Genomic DNA, 21503 nt, shown 5'->3' with positions numbered 1-21503 from the left:
AGCCTGCCTCCTGATCTATAGACATATATTTTGAATGTGTACGCTATCCATACATGTTATCTGGGGATACGGTACCCTTTCTAACCTTTGTGCAATCACGTGCAATCCATACTGGGCCTAACACTGTCTGAGCCTGCCTCCTGATGTATAGACATATATTTTGAATGTGTACGCTATCCATACATGTTATCTGGGGATACGGTACCCTTTCTAACCTTTGTGCAATCACGTGCAATCCATACTGGGCCTAACACCGTCTGAGCCTGCCTCCTGATGTATAGACATATATTTTGAATGTGTACGCTATCCATACATGTTATCTGGGGATACGATACCCTTTCTAACCTTTGTGCAATCACGTGCAATCCATACTGGACCTAACACCGTCTGAGCCTGCCTCCTGATGTATAGACATATATTTTGAATGTGTACACTATGCTATCCATACATGTTATCCGGGGATACGGTACCCTTTCTCACCTTTGTGCAATCACGTGTAATCCATACTGGGCCTGAGAACGGCTGGCGAGCTGTTAAGCAAGCTACAGCACCTGTGGTTTGCACACATAAGTTTTTCATTTTTTCAGGAATGACGGTTAGGCCTAATTCCGGAACTGCGGTTGACCTGCACTTACTGGGAAATCATCGTTCGCGGGTAATAATTGTAATCACAGATCCCCATCACTAACGTTGTTCAGCGGGTTATCTGCACCTGTAAGCGACAAACGCTGGCCTTTTCAGTGTAGCGCACATGCAGCCACGGACATGTAAGGGCATGACACACCAGTTATTGGCCAATCTCATGTGCCAGAGCCTCACGTGTCCCTCTTGTAAGCCGGACTCGGACCGCGCGGGGCATGACGGAGTCTCGTTCGTTAACGAAATTAAGCTTGCAATGTGTGCATCTGTTCTGTAGCTTGCATGGTTGAGGTTTCCCAGGTGGAGTCGAATTAAACCGTAGGCTCCACTCCTGGTGGTGCCCTTCTGGACATTCCTTTAAGGTTCAGCTTTGCAACCATACTGCCCACGTAAAACAAACACTTTGCCTTCATGAATGCTGTTTGGAGGGTCATGACTCATGGGAATAACGCCGCCCAATCAGTTAACCTGCTAGAGAGATCCTTTGTTGCTCCCAAGCATGACATCAAACTCCCTAGGAGGAAGGTAATGCCACTGTGGCGACCGTACTCCTGGGGGCGACACAAGTGCACTGATGCCCAGCCACTGCTCGATGAATCTGCTGGTACATTGACCCAGACCACTACATTCCCCTCGCACGCTACACGGCCTGAATCTGACCCTGATGAAACTCAGGTTACCCTTCCCATATACAGTTCCATCTTACACGGTGACAAAGAGGAAGCTGCAGATGAAAGTGCAGGATCGGCCCACCCGCCATCAGACACACCACCGTACTATCAGGGACCCTGTGCCAGTGCCGTCGCCAACGAGTGGGCCCCCCCTGCTTGCTCAGGATCACAGCACTTGCAAGGTTGAAATACTGTGCAGTGAGATGGAAGATGGGAACGACGAGGAGTCCAGACTAGTACAGGGATTCCCTAGCGAGGAGACTTATTTAATTGTTTTCAATGTTGGGACAGCAATTTTTGGGGAGCACTATACTCTGGAGAATGATAGATGGGGCCCACCATACACTGGAACATTCCAAAGGTGAACATCAGACACTAGATCAGCATTTACAGGGCCCATTATACACTAGAGCATTAGAAATGTGGCCCATTATGTTTGGAGCATTATTTGGGCCCATAAGACAGTGGAGCTTCATCCATGGGGACCAATATATACTGTAGCATTATGTGGAGCTCATCATATACTGTTTCAAACATTATATGGGACCAATGATTCTGTATGGAGAAATAGATGGGCCTTGTCATGAGATGTAAAAAGTGAAGTATTTTTCATTGTACTATACCGCTATTTCTCTGCCGTATCGGAGCATGATGAGTTGTGGTATGTGTTAAAGGGGCGCTCTTTCGCCCAGGGCACATGAAAACCTGGAGCCAGCCCTCCCCCCCCACAACTGTAGCCAAATAACCCCCATTTTTCAGTGCGTTACTTGTATTATGAAGTTAATTAAGGTTGACAAGCTTAAGTAAGAAGAATTGATGCTTTTGGCATTCAAATGGGCACTGTTGGTGTGTTTCCTGTCCTCCTCTCACTGCCGACTTTTATTCCCCATTGACTTACATTGGGTTTCGTGTTTCGGGACGACCCCGACTTTTCCCTATAATCGGACGATCTTGCTCGACCCGACTTTTGGTAAAGTCGGGTTTCACGAAACGAAACGCGACCCTAAAAAAACAAAAGTCGCTCAACTCTAGTAATAGTACGTCATAATTGGGAAAGGAATTTAGGGCACTAAGACTGACCACATCAGCCTCTCTCTCATCTTAGGTACCGTATATACAGAGCTGAAGAACTTACTTGATAATTCTGCCTTTCTTGATCATCAATGACCAATTCCCCATGATCATTATTTAGGGGACCCACATGTTCGAACCTTGATTTTGTGTATTTTATGTAGTTGAAGAATTTCTTAGAATTTGTCTTGCTTTCCATTACTATATGTTGTTTACTTTCTGCTTTAGCTGACTTGATTACTTTTTGACAGATTCTATTCAGTTCTTTGTAGTTTTTAAATGCAAGAGATGACCCCTCAGATTTATAGATTCCAAGTGCACTTTTTTGCCATTGAGGCTGTGTGCACACGCTGCAGAATCTGCTGCGGATTGATTCGCACGGATTTTACAAAATCCGCAGGTCAAAAGACCTGCGGTTTATCTGCAGATTAGCCTGCAGTTTTGCCCTGCGGTTTATCATCTCCACAATGGAGGAGATGGTAAACCACTGTGGATTCCGCAGAAAGAATTGACATGCAATTCTTTCTGCGGATTAGAAACCGCAGCAAAATCAGTGCGGAAAATTCCGCAGCATCTGCACTGCGGTTTCCATTTCCCATAGGGAATAATGGTACTGTACACTGCAACAGAAACTGCTGCGGATCTGCAGGGCCAAATCTGCTGCGGATCGGCAGCAGAATCTGCAGTGTGTGCACACAGCCTAACAGCTTTCCTGGCCATTTGTGAGGTATAATATTTGTTGTCTATAGGTTAACTATAGAAATACATTTTGCAAAATCTGACTGACCAATATAGTCTTAAAGGGAACCCCTCATCAAGATATTCGACCCTTAACTAAAGGCAAGTGTTTAAAGGTCCTTTAATTCTTATTACTCATTATTACTCATACTTTGCTTGTAGTATATAGAGCACTGCAGAAAATGATGGTGCTATATAAGCAAAGCATAATAATAAAATGAAATATTTGCATATAAATGTGGCAGCAGTAGTATACTTAAGGGGGTTTTGCACATAGCGATATCGCTAGCAATATCGCTAAAGCATCACCGATTTGGTGACGCAGCAGCGATATTGCTAGCGATATCACTATGTGTGATACTTACCTCCGACCCGCTCCCCCGCTGTCTGTCGCTGATCGTGCGAGATCGCGCAGCTCCATTTCTCGTCGGGTGCTTCCTGCTGGGTTTCCTGCTGGCGCCGACGAGCGACGTGTGGACGCGGACGGGAGGACATCAGGATCGCCTCGTCTGAAAGGTAAGTAACGACCGCTGCTGCGTTGCTGCGTTACTGCTGAGATCTACCTGTGTGGCAGCTCACTAGCGACCATTTTGCGATGCACCAGCGATCCTGACCGGGTCGTATCGTGGTCGGAATCGCTGGTGCATCGCTAAATGTAAAGGGGCCTTTAATCACTGTTCTCATTGGGGCTCATAATCTAAACTCCTTATCAGTATGTCTTTTGAGTGTGGGAGGAAACTAATACAAACACAGGGAGGACTCCTTGCAGAAGTTGTCCTTGATGGGATTTGAACCTGGGATACCAGGGCTACATGGCTACAATGCTGACCAATGAGCCACTGTGCTGCCCTAATGTCCCTCAAGAGCTCCCTTAGCTAGTAATAATTCCCAGAACTCTCTCATATCTAGTAATATTGTATGCTAAATATATATATACGGTTCTTATGCGGAGCATCTATTCTGCCTTTGGAAACTCCACATTATTGCAACAAATATGTAACTACAATGTGTAAATTGTCTCTGCAGAGAGGAAGAGTGTTCTGTCCTCACTGAATAAGGAAGACTTTATTTGCAGCTTATACAGGCGGCTAAACCGCTATACGGGGGTCCAATAAGGAGACTGTAGGTTGAGTCTGTGCTTTTATTGAACTTGATATATTGGAGCGGTGAAACTATAATACAAACCTAATACATATATATATATATACAATCAGTACAGTACAGGGTACGTCAGGAATACATATTATACATAGTACACTGTGAATAAACATTTATACAATAATGCTGACCAGCGTGCAGGACTGATTAAACCAGGCTTAATAAGACACAAATTAGCTACAGAAAGCATGAGTACATAACAGCAATGCAATCATAAGGGGAGAGGAAAGATGAGATGCTTCCTGTATGCAGGCTGAATGAAAAATGGAGGAATCGGAGGGAAACTACCATAATGCTTTGCAGAAGCTACCATAATGCACTGCAAAGCTACCATAATGCACTGCAAAAGGAGGGAAAGATTCAGGCATCAAAGTGAAAGTAAAACAATCAGAAGACTGTGAATATGACCCTGGTCACTAGAGGGATCCAAAACACTGAAAACAAATACAGTCTATGTAAATTACAGCAAATATTAACAAACAAATAATCAGAGATTATAAATTGAATGTCGGAGACGGAACAAAGAGAACTAGAACCCTTTGTGCCACCTAGCAATCCTAAATATCAAGGTGGAGGTGGCTTGTCAGTGGGCTTGTATGGGTCCAGAATTAGGTAAGAACATTGCATTTTTTTTTAGTTTATGAATCGGTAATTGTAGGGGAATGTATTGGCATTACACTGTGTGGTGGGGACTACAGTGAGGCCATTATATTTATTTTACTCATTGATATAGCACCATTATTTACACAGCGCTTTACAGACATTACTGGCACTCTCCCAGATCAGTATGTCTTTGGAATGTGAGAGGAAACCGGAGAACCAGGGGGAAACCCAGGCAAATACAGGGAGAAAATACAAACAACTCACAGCTATTGTCCTTGGTGGGATTTGAACCCAGGACCCCAGCGCTGCAAGGCTGCAGTGATAACCACTGAGCCACCGTGCAGCCCCATGGGTGGTGCTGTGTTTACATCATACTGTGTTTAAGTGGGTTGTAAGGTCATCATACTATGGGTGGGGATTGTGGGCTCTATCATGCTGTGCATAGGAGTTGTGCGGTACATCATACTGTGTGGGGTCTGTTTGGGTCCATCATATTGTGTTGAGGCTGTGGGATGCACTATATGGTGGGGTGAGGAAGATGGATCATAATACAGTATGAGGACTGTGGGGTCTATCATACTATAGAAGTATCATAATATGTGAGGGGCTGTGGGGTCCATCATAATGTGTGGAGGCTGTCATACTGTGTATGGGGAGCTGTGGGGTCCACTATACTATACAGTATGTGCGAGGCTTTGGGGTCAATACTGTGTGATGGAGCTGTGAATACCATCATCATAGTGTATGTGGGAATGAGGGCAGCTATTATACTTTGTGTGGGTTCTGTGGTGGCATCCAACTATGTGGGGGATGTTTGCTTGGGCTTTGATCACCCTATGTGGGAGGGCTGTGGGGCATCATACTGTATGTATTGGCCATCATACTGTGTGGGGAGGCTGTGGACCGCATTATACAATGTGTGGGGTCAGTCAAACTGTGTGTGAGGCGTGTGGGAGTCATCCTACTGCATTATTTTTTATGGGAATCTATCCTGTCCCCAAACACTGTTAAACTGCAGTTTTAGGGTTACAAAGCTGTCTGGGAGAAAATATACTAGTAACCCAAATTTTATAAGCTAATATCTCTGCAATGGAAATGAGAAATAAAAAATAAACGTTAAATTTATCTCTGGAAGCAGTATTCCAATATGTGATCAGTTTAATATGGTCAAACTGGTGAAAGGTCCTCTTTAAGAGGCATTATTATAATCTAGGTGCACATAGGAGGAATTGTTACTTTCTACAGGGCTGTCGCCAGGAATTTCAGGACCTCAAACTGTCAAACTTTTTGGGCCTCAATGAGAGCCCGTTCAGACTGCACGCCAGCTCATCCACCCCTCTTACCTTCCACAGTCTCAACTCCCACTTTTGGAAATACTCCACTTCTGCTCCACGTCCTCATCAATCACACATTAACAGTTCCCATGGAACACCAGATCACATACATAGCCAGCAGCTTTTGTTTTGGACAATAGATTTTTTAAGCTGCCACCAAGACAATCTAGACTCTTTGGGCTGGGCTCTACTCTACTCTAAACTATTAATAATTTCTTAAAATATTCAATACTCTTTTTAGGTATATTTTTTACCTTTTTTTCTTTAAGGGAATGTGTCACATACATTTTATAAACTAATTGAAACCAGATTGTGATTTTTTTTTTACAAACTGTATTTCTGATTGTAGATTATTGTATTCTGTTTTCAGTACAGTTATGAAAGCTACTCTCTTGCCTATTCTGCTTCTGCTCCCCTCTGTCTCCATACACCAGTAATGGCTGTAAGTCCCTGATAGCGGCCCTGATTTTCTAGTGCACTTAAAGAGAACATTAATGTTTTCTATTGGGAAATGTTACCATTATGACGGCAAAAGTAGTCATTTTACTACCGTATGTAATGGTCAAAATGGTATTCATTATTATGTGGAACGCCAAGAATAGTACTGTTACCTTGTCACACTGCAAGCGCAGTAATTGTGGCACATGCAGCAGCAGAAGGCTCAGCATTGGGGTATCATCAGGATGCAAAGTTTATGCAGGTTGGGAATAGCAGGAGGCATTTTTTGAAATCTGGAAATTTGAGAAGTGTCTTTGCTGTAAAATCTGCAGACGACTAGTGGTCAAAAAACGTCAAGTCGTTCTGGGCCAGATGGAAAAGTTGGGAAAAGTGAACAATCCCAATCAGAAAAACCGTAAGCAGTAAGCTACCTAATATAACTCTACTGTAATCTCGTCATATGACTCTGGCCACCAGCCAGGAACTGTACAGATGTAGCCAGTCCTCTATTATTAGTGTAGCTTACAAGGTTAGATGGGCAGAAAGGCAAGTTGGTGACATCAAGGTCATGTCACTAAAGGTCTTTCACCCTGCAGAAGTTTGAAGGCTCTGAAGATGAAGGTGCATTATAAATCCTCTACACTCTTATGTGCTATATGCTGATATGTGGGACACGTAGTATGTGTCTATGAGTGTTGCATGATGTGTGTTTGTCTGTGTATTCACATTCATAAATACTTGCCAATGCAGATAAGAGTTTATTGGCAGTCATCAAAATATGGTCATTCATTGGGTGATTGAATTGTTTATTCTGGAACAAAAATCATTGTTCTCGGCTGCACATCACACTATGCGAACATGAGATGTGATGCTGATAGCATAATATTTATGGGGGCAGAACTATCTTAGTGATCATTCCACCCCCATCATTCTTCAGCATCCTGAGTAGAGAGACTGTTAAGCATCAAAAGACTTGAACAGTCGTTCGTCCCTCATTTAATGTTCTTAAAGGAAATCTGTCAGGTCCCACATGCCCTCCAACCCAGCAGCATTCACCTATGAGTAGATTCCCTACCTAACCAGCCCTGTATAACGTTGTTCAGTGAAAACAAGGTATAAAAAAAATTATATTGTCCCCGTGTCCTGTGCTAATGAGGGCTTTGACTAGTCGATGATGCGTTAGTTTCCCCAGACTAGACAGCCCTGTTTCCATGTTGTCACGCTCCTGTGGCTGTCATAACATAATTTGCATGAGCCGGCATCATGGCCAGTTGATTCAATTTTAGCATATGCACGCTACTCATTTCGGCATCTTCACTGCGTCTCTGAAGTCAAATTTATGCTTCTGAGGTGAACTGCGCATGACCGGAAGCCATCTTCTGAACTTCCGATCATGTGCAGTGCAGCTCTTCAGCTTCTGACACTCACTGACGCTGCTGAAATGAGTGGCGTGCATGCGCGAGATTTACATTAGCTAGCGATGACGTCGGTTCGTGCAAATTATGTCCCACAGAGACGTGATAACATGGAAAGAGGACTGACTAGTCTGGGGAAACTAACGACCCATCAACTAGTCATATGTGGTGGGCCACTGGAGAGGCGCCAGATGTTGCAGAAGGGCGAGCTGCGGCATGTATTCCCAGTGGCAGCAGATAATGATATCACGGTAGCTGAAGTGGGTCCAATCAGCATGGACTCGCATGGAAAACTACGATGGGAGCAGTAGTGTTTTTGCTCCCTCAGGCAGCTTGAAACACCCAGAACTGGAAATTACCTCAGAAAGTGTGAGAGTACTGAGCTGGGAATTACCTCAGGAAGTCTGTTTGAGCCCTGAGCTGGGAGGCTCCTTCCAGCCGTTTTTATGGCAGCTTGTTGTGAGGAGAATAATTACTTAACTTTCACATACACATTGGCCAGTAGATGGAAGAAAAGCACATTTATGAGTCGCTGGTATACCATGCAATGTACAGGGTGCGCCATTTATTTGGAAACACCTAAATAAAATAGGAATGGTTGGCGATATCAACTTCCTGTTTGTGGCACATTAGTATATAGGAGGGGGGAAACGTTTCAAGATGGGTGGTGACTATGGTGGCCATTTTGAAGTCAGCCATTTTGGATTCAACTTTATTTTTTCAGTGGGAAGAGGGTCATGTGACATCAAACTTATTGAGAATTTCACAAGAAAAAACAATGGTGTGCTTAGTTTTAACATAACTTTATTCTTTCATGAATTATTTGCAAGTTTCCCTTTGTTTACAGTCATTGACATGTTATAAAGGTTAACACGTGAGGACCAGATAGAAATTGTGTTTATGTCTGGTGAATGCTGTACCTGGGTCATTGCAGCAGATTTCAATGCAAGACACCCTACGCAAGAAAACTGTCTCCATTCCCAATTTATTTAGGTGTATCCATATAAATGGCCCACCCATCACTGAACATAATGTTCTGTGTAAACTGAGGGTCCTGTTCCAATTTTTGTATTGCCCATTCTGCAAATTCAGAGCACCGATCTGGATCACCAACCATTCACCTTTTATTTATTTGTATCCATATAAATGGCCCACCCTGTATTACATTTTCTAACTCACAGTTTCCAAACTAATTCCAAACACACTCAAACAAATCTACTGCCACGCGACAACTGCCTCATTCAGCAGCAGTAGGATACCACACATAGCCCTCATTAGCATAGGAATAAGGGACATTAAAAAAGCTTTTTTAAAACGTCATTTTCACTGAATAACATTATAAAGGCATGGTTAGGCAGGAAATTTACTCATACATAGGTGATTGCTGCAGGGTTGGAGGGCATGGGGGACCTGGCAGGTTCCATTTAAACTCACTCCTGTAATTACACCATGTCATAGAGGAAAATTAAAATTCATAAGACATCTCCAGGGTAGGAATGTAACAAGGTGGCATGGGGTGGTAGTTATGGCTGAGTCACTTAAAGCTACAGTCCATGAACAGAGTCCACTGAGCAAACAGTCAGCGAGCACCCCGACCCCTTGCACAGAAAATAGACAGGACAGATGCACCTCAGACAATTTTCCTCTTCTCCACAGTCACTGCACACGAGCAATCAGGATCCAGGAACACTGTTAAGATCCAACAGGGATAACAGTTTATTGTAGAGTAGAGATCAAGTAATAAAAGTAGGAAAAACATGGAAATAGGTAGTTACAATTATTCAGGTAAACTTCCTGCTCTTTCCCTAGTTCTTTCACTACCATAGCAGCAATGGCGGCAGCGATGGCAGCCACAGTAACAGTCGTAGTCCTCAAGCCAATTCCTGGACGCTTAAAGTCCTCGGCGGGACTACTCAGTCCCGGTGCCTGACAGTCCTGGCTGTTATGATTGAGTCACCGTAGGAGGCAAAAACAGAAATGCTAGCTAAGTCCAGAAAACCAGAGAGGTTGGCAGCTATCGGATTTCGCAGTCTTTTTACTAGGCATTGCTCCAGTTTCCTACTCCACACTAGGGTGACCGGATCTCATATGGGGGGGAAAAAATGTCAGAATCTTGTTCGTCTGGACCCCACAAAACGATTCCCCTTTCCAGATATTGAGAGAGCCAAAATTTGAGCTCGATCAAACGACGTTAACCCATGCCGCTCGTCGCTCAAAGTTTGAAAAAATCCAAATTGAGGTATTTTAAGATTTAGGTATTTTGCATAGTCTGTTAGACTATAAAGAATGTGACAACAACATTGCAGAAATAGCCCTGACCAAATTTTCAAACCATTTGTGGTATTTGAATGCAGAGTTGGTGGGATTATCGTTTTTTGATCCCACCATTACAGACAATGAAAAGTTGTTAATGGCTAAAAAATTGCTCAGTAGCACAGATGAACCATCAGAGCACGCTAACCTACATGAGTTGATAATTTTACATAGTTATCTAATCTATTCTAGAGCTTTTGTTAAAGTAGTTTTTGAAACGTCAGAATATAATGCTCGGCATTTGCTTACAACTTGCAGGACATATTGCTTTTGTTCTTCATCTTTTGTCAGAAGGTCGTTAAAGTCGGTTACTTCCTACCTCTTTTAATTTTTCTTTCCTAACTTTTGGATTTACAACCCTAGCGTGCTCTGATGGTTCATCTGTGCTACTGAGCAATTTATTAGCCATTAACAACTTTTCATTGTCTGTAATGGTGGGATCAAAAAACGATAATCCCACCAATTCTGCATTCAAATACCACAAATGGTTTGAAAATTTGGTCAGGGCTATTTCTGCAATGTTGTTGTCACATTCTTTATAGTCTAACAGACTATGCAAAATACCTAAATCTTAAAATACCTCAATTTGGATTTTTTCAAACTTTGAGCGACGAGCGGCATGGGTTATCGTCGTTTGATCGAGCTCAAATTTTGGCTATCTCAATCGTTTTGTGGGGTCCAGACGGACAAAATTCCGACATCGATTTTTTGCGGTCACCCTACTCCACACTGATGAGGGGCAATACCCCGAAACAGCTGTCTGTGGATGGATACCATGTTTTGGCATAGGTGGTTTCCTTCATTGGAGACTGCCCTTCCCGTGGTTGTTCCTTCCCGGTGAAAGACCTGGCTAGTCATTGCTTGCGTTGAGAAACATGTGATGGTGTCTCCGCGGCTGTTGATTTACATGTTTTTGCATATTTCCCATAAGGGATGGGGGCATTGCTCTAGAATCACTGCGTTGAGAAACATGTGATGGTGTCTCCGCAGTGTTGGATGTTGATCTCCATGAGGTCACTCATCCTCATTTTCGCAGTCTTTTTACTAGGCATTGCTCCTACTAGCCAGTTTCCTACTCCACACTGATGAGGGGCAATACCCCGAAACAGCTGTCTGTGGATGGATACCATGTTTTGGCATAGGTGGTTTCCTTCATTGGAGACTGCCCTTCCCGTGGTTGTTCCTTCCTGGTGAAAGACCTGGCTAGTCATTGCTTGCGTTGAGAAACATGTGATGGTGTCTCCGTGGCTGTTGATTTACATGTTTTTGCATATTTCCCATAAGGGATGGGGGCATTGCTCTAGAATCACTGCGTTGAGAAACATGTGATGGTGTCTCCGCAGTGTTGGATGTTGATCTCCATGAGGTCACTCATCCTCATTTTCGCAGTCTTTTTACTAGGCATTGCTCCTACTAGCCAGTTTCCTACTCCACACTGATGAGGGGCAATACCCCGAAACAGCTGTCTGTGGATGGATACCATGTTTTGGCATAGGTGGTTTCCTTCATTGGAGACTGCCCTTCCCGTGGTTGTTCCTTCCCTGTGAAAGACCTGGCTAGTCATTGCTTGCGTTGAGAAACATGTGATGGTGTCTCCGCGGCTGTTGATTTACATGTTTTTGCATATTTCCCATAAGGGATGGGGGCATTGCTCTAGAATCACTGCGTTGAGAAACATGTGATGGTGTCTCCGCAGTGTTGGATGTTGATCTCCATGAGGTCACTCATACTCATTTTCACAGTAACAGTCGTAGTCCTCAAGCCAATTCCTGGACGCTTAAAGTCCTCGGCGGGACTACTCAGTCCCGGTGCCTGACAGTCCTGGCTGTTATGATTGAGTCACCGTAGGAGGCAAAAACAGAAATGCTAGCTAAGTCCAGAAAACCAGAGAGGTTGGCAGCTATTGGATTGCAGACCCCTGATCCTATCACAACAACTAACAGTAGCCGTGGGGGGTTCCTACGATGCCCTAGACCCTTCGATCACAGCCAGAGAATTAAATAGGCCTAAAGAAAGAAAGGGGAAATCTAAACTGCCCCAGAGCAGACCCCAAAGCAATAGGCAGCCCCCAAGTTATAATGATGGTGAAGCAAGATGAAAACACTAACACAGACAGAAAGATAGACTGAGCAAAGACGGGGCCCAAGCTAACTAGATAGGAAAGGACAGGAAGGCTGCTGTCTGCAATCCGTGAAAAACCCTATGAAAATAAGAGCCAACAGAGTGACAGTGAAAAAGGCCCTGAAGACGCTAGGCTTCAAAAAAGCTATGTCAGTACTCAGGAATATTCTGAAGACAGAGCAACCGGCAAAAGGAGATTCAGCTCATCCCAGCAGGGAATGGCAGAATCCAGAAAAGCAAGGAAAACAAAAACAAAAGACAAATGCTAACAGGCAAAGCAGAAAACTTAGCTTTAGAGGAGCAGGAATCAGACTGGTGTCCTAGAAGTCCACAGAGAAATCACCCGCAGGGCAGAAGGGTGTCGGCAGCCTTATATCCAGTCAGTGACTTCACTCAGCCAGTCATCCTCATTAGGCTCAGGTGCCTGATAATCAGGCTCATTACCTTCCTTTACCAGAATAGGGAGTTCACCAGACCTCAGTGACGAAGGGGAAAATGAACTCACAACAGTACCTCCCCCTTGAGGAGGGGTCACCGAACCCTCAACCACGCCACCAGGGCGATCAGGGTGAGCCCGATGAAAGGCACGCACCAATCTTTTGGCATGAATATCAGAGGCAGAGACCCAGGAATTATCCTCCTGACCATAACCCTTCCACTTAACCAAATACTGGAGTCTCCGTCTAGCCAGACAGGAATCCAGTATTTTCTCTACCTCATATTCCAGGTTACCTTCAACCAATACAGGGTCTGGAGGTGCCACCCCAAGAACAACTGGTTCAACAAACCTCTTCAACAAGGACTTATGGAACACATTATGGATTTTAAATGTGACAGGAAGAGCCAAACGAAAAGAGACCGGATTAATAATCTCCAAAATCTTGTAAGGTCCAATAAATCTAGGCTTAAACTTAGGAGAAGCCACCTTCATAGCAATATTTTTTGATGAAAACCACACCATATCACCAATCTTAAACTGGGGACCAATGGTCCTATGTCGATTGGAAAACCGCTGGGCCTTTTCCTGGGAGAGAGATAACTTATCCACCACTTGGTCCCAGATCTGGTGCATTCTCTCCACCACAGTGTTAACACCTGGGCAGGCAGAAGGCTCCACCTGCCCTGAAGAAAATCGAGGATGAAACCCAAAGTTACAAAAAAAAGGTGACATCAAAGTGGCAGAACTAGCTCTATTATTTAAAGCAAATTCGGCCAAGGGCAAAAATGAAACCCAATCATCCTGATCAGCGGAAATAAAACATCTCAAATACGACTCCAAGGTCTGGTTTGTTCTCTCTGTCTGCCCATTGGTCTGAGGGTGAAAAGCAGAGGAGAAGGACAACTGAATTCCCAGCTTGGAACAGAAAGTCCTCCAAAATCTAGACACAAACTGAACTCCTCTGTCAGATACAATGTTCTCAGGAATCCCGTGTAAGCGAACCACCTGTTGCAAAAACAGGGGCACCAACTCAGAGGAAGATGGCAACTTAGGGAGTGGTACAAGATGAACCATCTTAGAGAACCTATCACAAATCACCCAAATAACAGTCATTCTTTGAGAGACCAGCATATCAGAGATGAAATCCATTGAAATATGGGTCCATGGCCTCCTGGGGACCAGCAAAGGCATCAACAACCCACTAGAGCGAGAACAAGATTTATACCGGGAGCAAGTCCCACAGGACTGCACAAAATTCCTGACATCATGAGACAAGGTGGGCCACCAAAAAGAGCGACTCACCAGATCTCTAGTACCAAAAATACCTGGATGACCAGCCAATGCAGAGCAATGAACTTCAGACATCACTCTCTTCTTCCACTGGTCAGGAACATACAACTTTCCACTGGGACAACGCTCAGGTTTGTCCTCCTGGAACTCTTGCAGAGCAAGTCTCAAATCGGGCGAGATGGCAGAAAGAACTACCCCTTCGCTTAAGATGGTAGCAGGCTTGGTCACCACAGGAGAATCAGCAAAGAAACTCCTAGAGAGGGCGTCTGCCTTGACATTCTTAGTTCCAGGAAGAAAAGAGACCACAAAATCAAAACGTGTAAAAAACAAGGCCCACCTAGCCTGTCTAGGGTTCAAGCGTTTAGCCGACTCTAGGTAAATCAAATTCTTGTGGTCAGTGAGGACCACAACTTGATGTTTAGCTCCCTCCAACCAATGTCTTCACTCCTCAAATGCCCATTTCATGGCCAACAGTTCCCGATTACCCACATCATAGTTACGTTCAGATGGAGAGAACTTTCGGGAAAAGAAAGCACAGGGATTCATTTTAGATGTTACATGATCCTTTTGGGACAAAACAGCTCCTGCACCAATCTCAGAAGCATCCACCTCTACCTGGAATGGGAGTGAGACATCAGGTTGCCGCAAAACTGGGGCAGAGGTAAATCTTCGCTTCAGCTCCTGAAAGGACGCAACAGCCTCCGGAGACCAATTCAACACATCAGCACCCTTCTTAGTCAGATCAGTCAATGGCTTGGCAATACTAGAAAATTTTGCTATAAATTTCCGATAAAAATTAGCAAAAGCCAAAAACTTCTGGAGGGCCTTCAAAGAAGTGGGCTGAACCCAATCGTAAATGGCCTGTACCTTGGCCGGGTCCATTTCAATAATTGACGGAGACAAAATAAATCCCAAAAATGAAATCCTCTGTACTCCAAAAAGGCATTTCGATCCTTTGACATACAGGGAATTCTCCCTCATGATCCGGAACACAGTCCGAATATGTTCCACATGAGAATCCCAATCCTTGGAGAAGATCAAAATATCGTCCAGATAGATAATCAAATATTTATCGACAAAGTCTCGGAAAATATCGTTCATGAAGCACTGGAAGACAGAAGGGGCATTAGTGAGCCCAAAAGGCATCACCAGGTACTCAAAATGTCCCTCCGGAGTATTAAACGCCGTCTTCCATTCATCCCCCTGCTTAATGCGGATAAGATTATACGCCCCCCTGAGGTCAAGCTTGGTAAACCAGCAAGCACCTCTAACTCTAGAGAATAGATCCGAAATCAGGGGTAACGGATACTGATATTTAATAGTAATTTTATTGAGGGCACGATAATCAATACAAGGCCTTAAAGAACCATCCTTTTTGGCCACAAAAAAAACCCGGCACCTAAGGGTGAAGAGGATGTTCTAATATGACCCTTCTCCAACGCCTCTTTAATATAGGACTGTATAGCCTCGTGCTCGGGTACAGATAAATTGAAGAGCTGACCCTTGGGAAATTTACACCCCGGGCTTAGTTCAATTGCAGTCATAACTCCTATGAGGAGGCAAGGACGCAGACTCATTCTCACTAAATACATCATAAAAGTCCGCCAAATAGTCAGGAACATCATGCGACTGAGGAGAGGTGGAAAAAACCGGAGCCTCACTAAAGGCACACCGACAACCCCAACTCACCACAGACACAGATTTCCAATCCAAAACTGGATTATGAATTTGCAACCAGGGAAACCCCAGAACAACGGCATCATGCAGACCATGCAAAACCAAAAATCTGCAATTTTCTTGATGGTCTGGGGCGACCCGCATGACCACCTGGGTCCAAAACTGAGGTTTATTTTTAGCCAAAGGAGTAGCATCAATCCCCCTCAAAGGGATAGGCATCTGCAGAGGTGTCATCGGAAATCCACAACGTTTAGCAAACTCCAAGTCCATTAGGTTTAGCGCTGCTCCCAAATCCACAAAAGCCTTGGCGGAAAATGTGGACAGGGAGCAGATCAGAGTAATTGCCAGAAGAAACTTAGGTTGAACACCACCAACAGAAAACGTGTGTGCAAAGCGTTTCTCTCGTTTAGGACAAACAGAAATAATATGCGAGGCATCTCCACAGAAAAAACACAGCTTATTACGCCTTCTGAACTCCTGACGTTGCGCCTTAGACAAAACTCTATCACATTGCATAGGTTCAGACGTCTGTTCAACCGGTGGCAACACCTCTCGTGCAATCCTGCGTTCACGTAAACGCCGATCAACCTGAATGGCTAATGACATAGAATCGTCCAGACCAGAGGGAACAGGAAATCCCACCATAGTATCTTTTACGGCTTCTGACAAACCCTTCCGAAAGAGAGCAGCCAAGGCATTATCATTCCAGGTAGTAAGGACCGCCCACTTTCGGAACTTTTGACAGTACAACTCTGCAGAATCTCGACCCTGGTTCAATGCCAACAGTGTCTTTTCAGCCTGATCAATAGCATTAGGTTCGTCATACAACAACCCCAAAGCTTGAAAGAATGCGTTCACATTAGTCAGAATAGGATCATCTGGTTTCAAAGAAAACGCCCAATCCTGGGGATCGCCACGCAGCAAAGAGATGACAATTTTAACCTGCTGCGCGGAGCTCCCTGACGAGTTAGGCTTCAAGGCAAAAAATAATTTACAATTATTTTTGAAACTCAAAAATTTAGATCGATCCCCAAAAAATACATCAGGTGTAGGAATCTTTGGTTCAACAGCATGCGAACGAGCAAGGTAGGCGGAAATTCCCCGCACTTCCGCAGCGAGCTGCTCGACACGATCAGACAATTGCTTTATCTCCATTGAGAGAAAAAAAAAATTCCCCCTATGGCCTCAGAGATATAGAGGAAAGAATATACACACACTTTTTTTTTTTAAACACAATTCTTTCCTGCTATTGAGTACCCTAGGATCTGCGGTATGGCGGGTGATTCTGTTATGATTGAGTCACCGTAGGAGGCAAAAACAGGAATGCTAGCTAAGTCCAGAAAACCAGAGAGGTTGGCAGCTCGGATTGCAGACCCCTGATCCTATCACAACAACTAACAGTAGCCGTGGGGGGTTCCTACGATGCACTAGACCCCTCGATCACAGCCGGAGAATTAAATAGGCCTAAAGAAAGAAAGGGGAAATCTAAACTGCCCCAGAGCAGACCCCAAAGCAATAGGCAGCCCCCAACATATAATGACGGTGAAGCAAGATGAAAACACTAACACAGACAGAAAGATAGACTGAGCAAAGACGGGGCCCAAGCTAACTAGATAGGAAAGGACAGGAAGGCTGCTGTCTGCAATCCATGAAAAACCCTATGAGAGCCAACAGACTGACAGTGAAAAAGGCCCTGAAGACGCTAGGCTTCAAAAAAGCTATGTCAGTACTCAGGAATATTCTGAAGACAGAGCAACCGGCAAAAGGAGATTCAGCTCATCCCAGCAGGGAATGGCAGAATCCAGAAAAGTAAGGAAAACAAAAACAAAAGACAAATGCTAACAGGCAAAGCAGAAAACTTAGCTTTAGAGGAGCAGGAATCAGACTGGTGTCCTAGAAGTCCACAGAGAAATCACCCGCAGGGCAGAAGGGCGTCAGCAGCCTTATATCCAGTCAGTGACTCCACTCAGCCAGTCATCCTCATTAGGCTCAGGTGCCTGATAATCAGGCTCATTACCTTCCTTTACCAGAATAGGGAGTTCACCAGACCTCAGTGACGAAGGGCAAAATGAACTCACAACACCTGGCAGTCAATATTATCTCTAGCCGGGGGTCCCTTCTGTCCCGGACAGGGATGCACATATGTCCCAGACGGGGGCTCCTTCTATCCCGGAGGGAAATGCACATATGCCCCACACACCTGTGCCCCAGACGGGTGTTGGCATATGCAACAGAAATGGACTTATTGTTTATGTAAAGGAGGACTTTACACTAGCCTGACAGCAGATGGCGATAGTGTGAAGTTAATCTGTTTGCTGTATTGTGGGGAGGGAAGCTCTCTTGTTGTTATTATGTTTTACTTTCGCTTTTGACTATATTATGCCAGCAGCATGGCTGTGTGCTTCTGAATTCTTATCTCATGTTTACCCATAAGAAGTAAATGCTGTTTACTCAAGATAACTTGCTCAGTGAAGTTCTCCTGTGTACCGGTGGATTCTCAAAAGATACACTCTGCTACAGGTTATGGGCCCAGACACCCAGAACACAGAACAGAGACACCCAGAACAGGAGATAGTCCCAGACACCCAGAACAGAGACACCCAGGAGATAACCTCAGACACGGAGAAGCAGATAATCTCTGTTAACAGAAGAAGATAAAACCCAGTGAATGGACACTGAAAAGAAAAAATCCAGATACAGAGGGACAAAGGAATTTATGACCCAGGAACTGGAGGGCCGCACACTGGAGATAATTACAGAGAATCACCACACACAGGATATACAGGAACTCAAGAAGAAAGAAGAATATCTTCATAAAACAAGTAAGATTATATAAAAATGATGTGCAGCACTGAGCTGAAACTCACAGTAGCTAAGCTGAACAGTGAAAATTATTAGTTATGGAAATTCAAAGTAGAGATGTTGCTATCTTAAGATAATTTATGGGAAGTATTCTTTACAGATAGACCTGATGAAGATAATTAGACATGGGATAAAAATAATAGAGAAGTTAGAGCCACCATTAGCTTATTAGTGGATGATGCTCAATTAATACACATAAGGAATGAAGAAACAGCAAAAGGAATGTGGGACACATTAAGAAAATTACATGAAAGATACAGTTTAAATCACAAGTTATTTCTATTAAGAAAGCTTTACAGTATGAGATTGAGTGCAAATGACATGCAGAAGCACATATTCTCAATGATGGAAGTAATATCACAGCTAAGGTCTATTGGTGAAGACATTAAAGAAAGACATGTAGCAGCAATATTATTGTGCGGTTTACCAGATTCGTATACAGCCTTGATAAATGCCCTAGAGACAAGACCAGAAAAAGGCATCACATTAGATTTTGTGAAAACCAGACTAATAGATGAATATCAGAGAAGAAAAGAACAGACAAATGATTCTTCTACTGAAAAGGACAGTGGAAACGCTCTTAAAGCTACAGAATTTAAAAAACCCTATAATAAAGAGACAAGAGAATGTTTCAGATGTAAAAAAAAAAGGTCATTTAAAGAAAGACTGCACCATATGGAAAGCAGAACAACAAAAATTACAACATAAAGAGCATACACAGAAAGTGAAAAACACAATTTCCGATTCATGTGAGAATAATTGGAATGGCACATTTAAAATAACAGACAAGAAATCATCACTTGGTTGGTTTATTGATTCCACAGCAACGAGTCATATGACAAGTGACAAGAATTTCTTCACTGATCTTGATTTAAATAAGAAAGAAGCCATTTATCTTGCAGATGGAAGCAAAATAGCTGCAGAAGGTATAGGACAAGGTATGCTAAACTGTTCAAACAAGTTCGGACAAGATTCAAAGATACTTGTACAGAATGTGTTGTATGTTCCAAAATTGGAAGGCGGATTGATATCTGTGGAGCGTTTAACAGCCAATGGACTCACTTTAAAATTCAAAGACAATGAGTGTGCAATTCTAGCAGGAAACAAGGTGATAACCAGTGTCAAGGCAGATGAACAATTATATCATCTTGACACACCAAAGGAACAGATGAATGTATGTACACATGATCACAAGAACTGTATTCACGTGTGGCATAGACGTCTAGGACACAGACACCCTGACAGTATAAGGAAACTACAAAGAAAAGAATTGACAAAAGATCTAAAGATATCAGATTGCTCAATTACCGTAAGATGTGAATGTTGTATAAAATCTAAAGCCACAAGAATAACTATTCCAAAAGAAAGTGAGATGAAAAGCAAAAGACCACTTGATTTGATGCATACTGACGTATGTGGACCCATGCAAGTGACTACATCAGGAGGAAATAGATACATGGTGACTTTCATAGATGACTACTCTTTTCTTTTCAATGTTTTATTTATTGAAATTTGCCAGTTACATCAAAAAGAAAGCAATCAACAAAGTAGCTTAAGAAATTAATATATAACCTACAAATTCCAGTTTTTCGGGAGTTAAACAAGTGATTTGAAATATCAATACATGGCAAAAACTATTGATATACAGAGGTTTAAGGACAACAACAGCCTTAAAGGAACTTCCAGTAGCAAGATATATCTGGGTTCAAATCCGGGTTCCTTCCATCCACACGCCCTGGCTACATCACATATGCCATGATGTCAAACAAAGATAAAAAAAAAAACAGTATAGGGAGTAAAGGGACAGGGGGTCAAGCAGAGAAAGGAGGAAGTTGGAAGACAGGGGTGAGATATAGGGGCAGTAGGGGGAGGGGGGTAGAGGGGAGCACTAGGCAACAAGGATTCTGTCTACACTGATAGAACCGAACAAGGAGGCCACTATAGCCTTATTAGTTTTTACTAATGGATCTGAATCGGGTCCATGGGTGCCATATTCTTTCAAAAACTGAAAGAGAGCCATTCACCAGGGCAGCTAGTTTGGCTACCTGATATAGCATGTCTACCTTTTCCTGTAGTTGGGATATAGATGGAGTAGTAGTTGTCTTCCAGTTCACAGGTATCAGAAGTTTCGCTGCTGAAAGAATGTGTTGAGTCAACAGAGCGGTATTCTTATGTCCAGTCGGTGACAGGAAATTTAAGAGCACTATCTCCGGTGTCAATGTAAGCTTTTTGCCCACAATTTTCCCGATATAATCCTCTACCAGGTGCCAGAACTGCAGCAGGGGTGGACAAGACCACCACATATGTAAGTGAGTTCCGTCCGAGTCCCAACATCTCCAAGCACCTGATAGAAGACCCCATCCGCCAATGAGTATTTTGTTTTGGTGTAATATACCATCTGGTGACTATTTTAAAAGAATTCTCTTGTGCTCTAACGCACTGTGATGAGCCATGAGAATAATTATAAATGTGTGATATTTGGTTTGGGGTAAACTTGTATCCCAAATCCTTTTCCCAGTTTGTTATATAGGCTCTTTTGAGACAACAGTCAGTTATATTCAAAATCTGGTAAATAGACGACATTATCTTTTTGGGTTTATCCTTTGTTGCACAGAGAGTCTCAAATGCAGTCAGTGGGCGGGTAACATCTGCTTTTAAAAGATACTGTGTCAAGGAGTCTCTTATAGAGCCGTCGCCGAATTGTATAAAGGTCAAGTTGGAAAGCCCCAGTTGT

The sequence above is a fragment of the Dendrobates tinctorius genome, unplaced genomic scaffold (genome assembly GCF_039654945.1).
Source record: "Dendrobates tinctorius isolate UK_male_01 unplaced genomic scaffold, ASM3965494v1 ptg000127l, whole genome shotgun sequence".
Lineage (NCBI taxonomy): Eukaryota > Metazoa > Chordata > Amphibia > Anura > Dendrobatidae > Dendrobates > Dendrobates tinctorius.
This window is presented reverse-complemented; position numbering follows the sequence as displayed.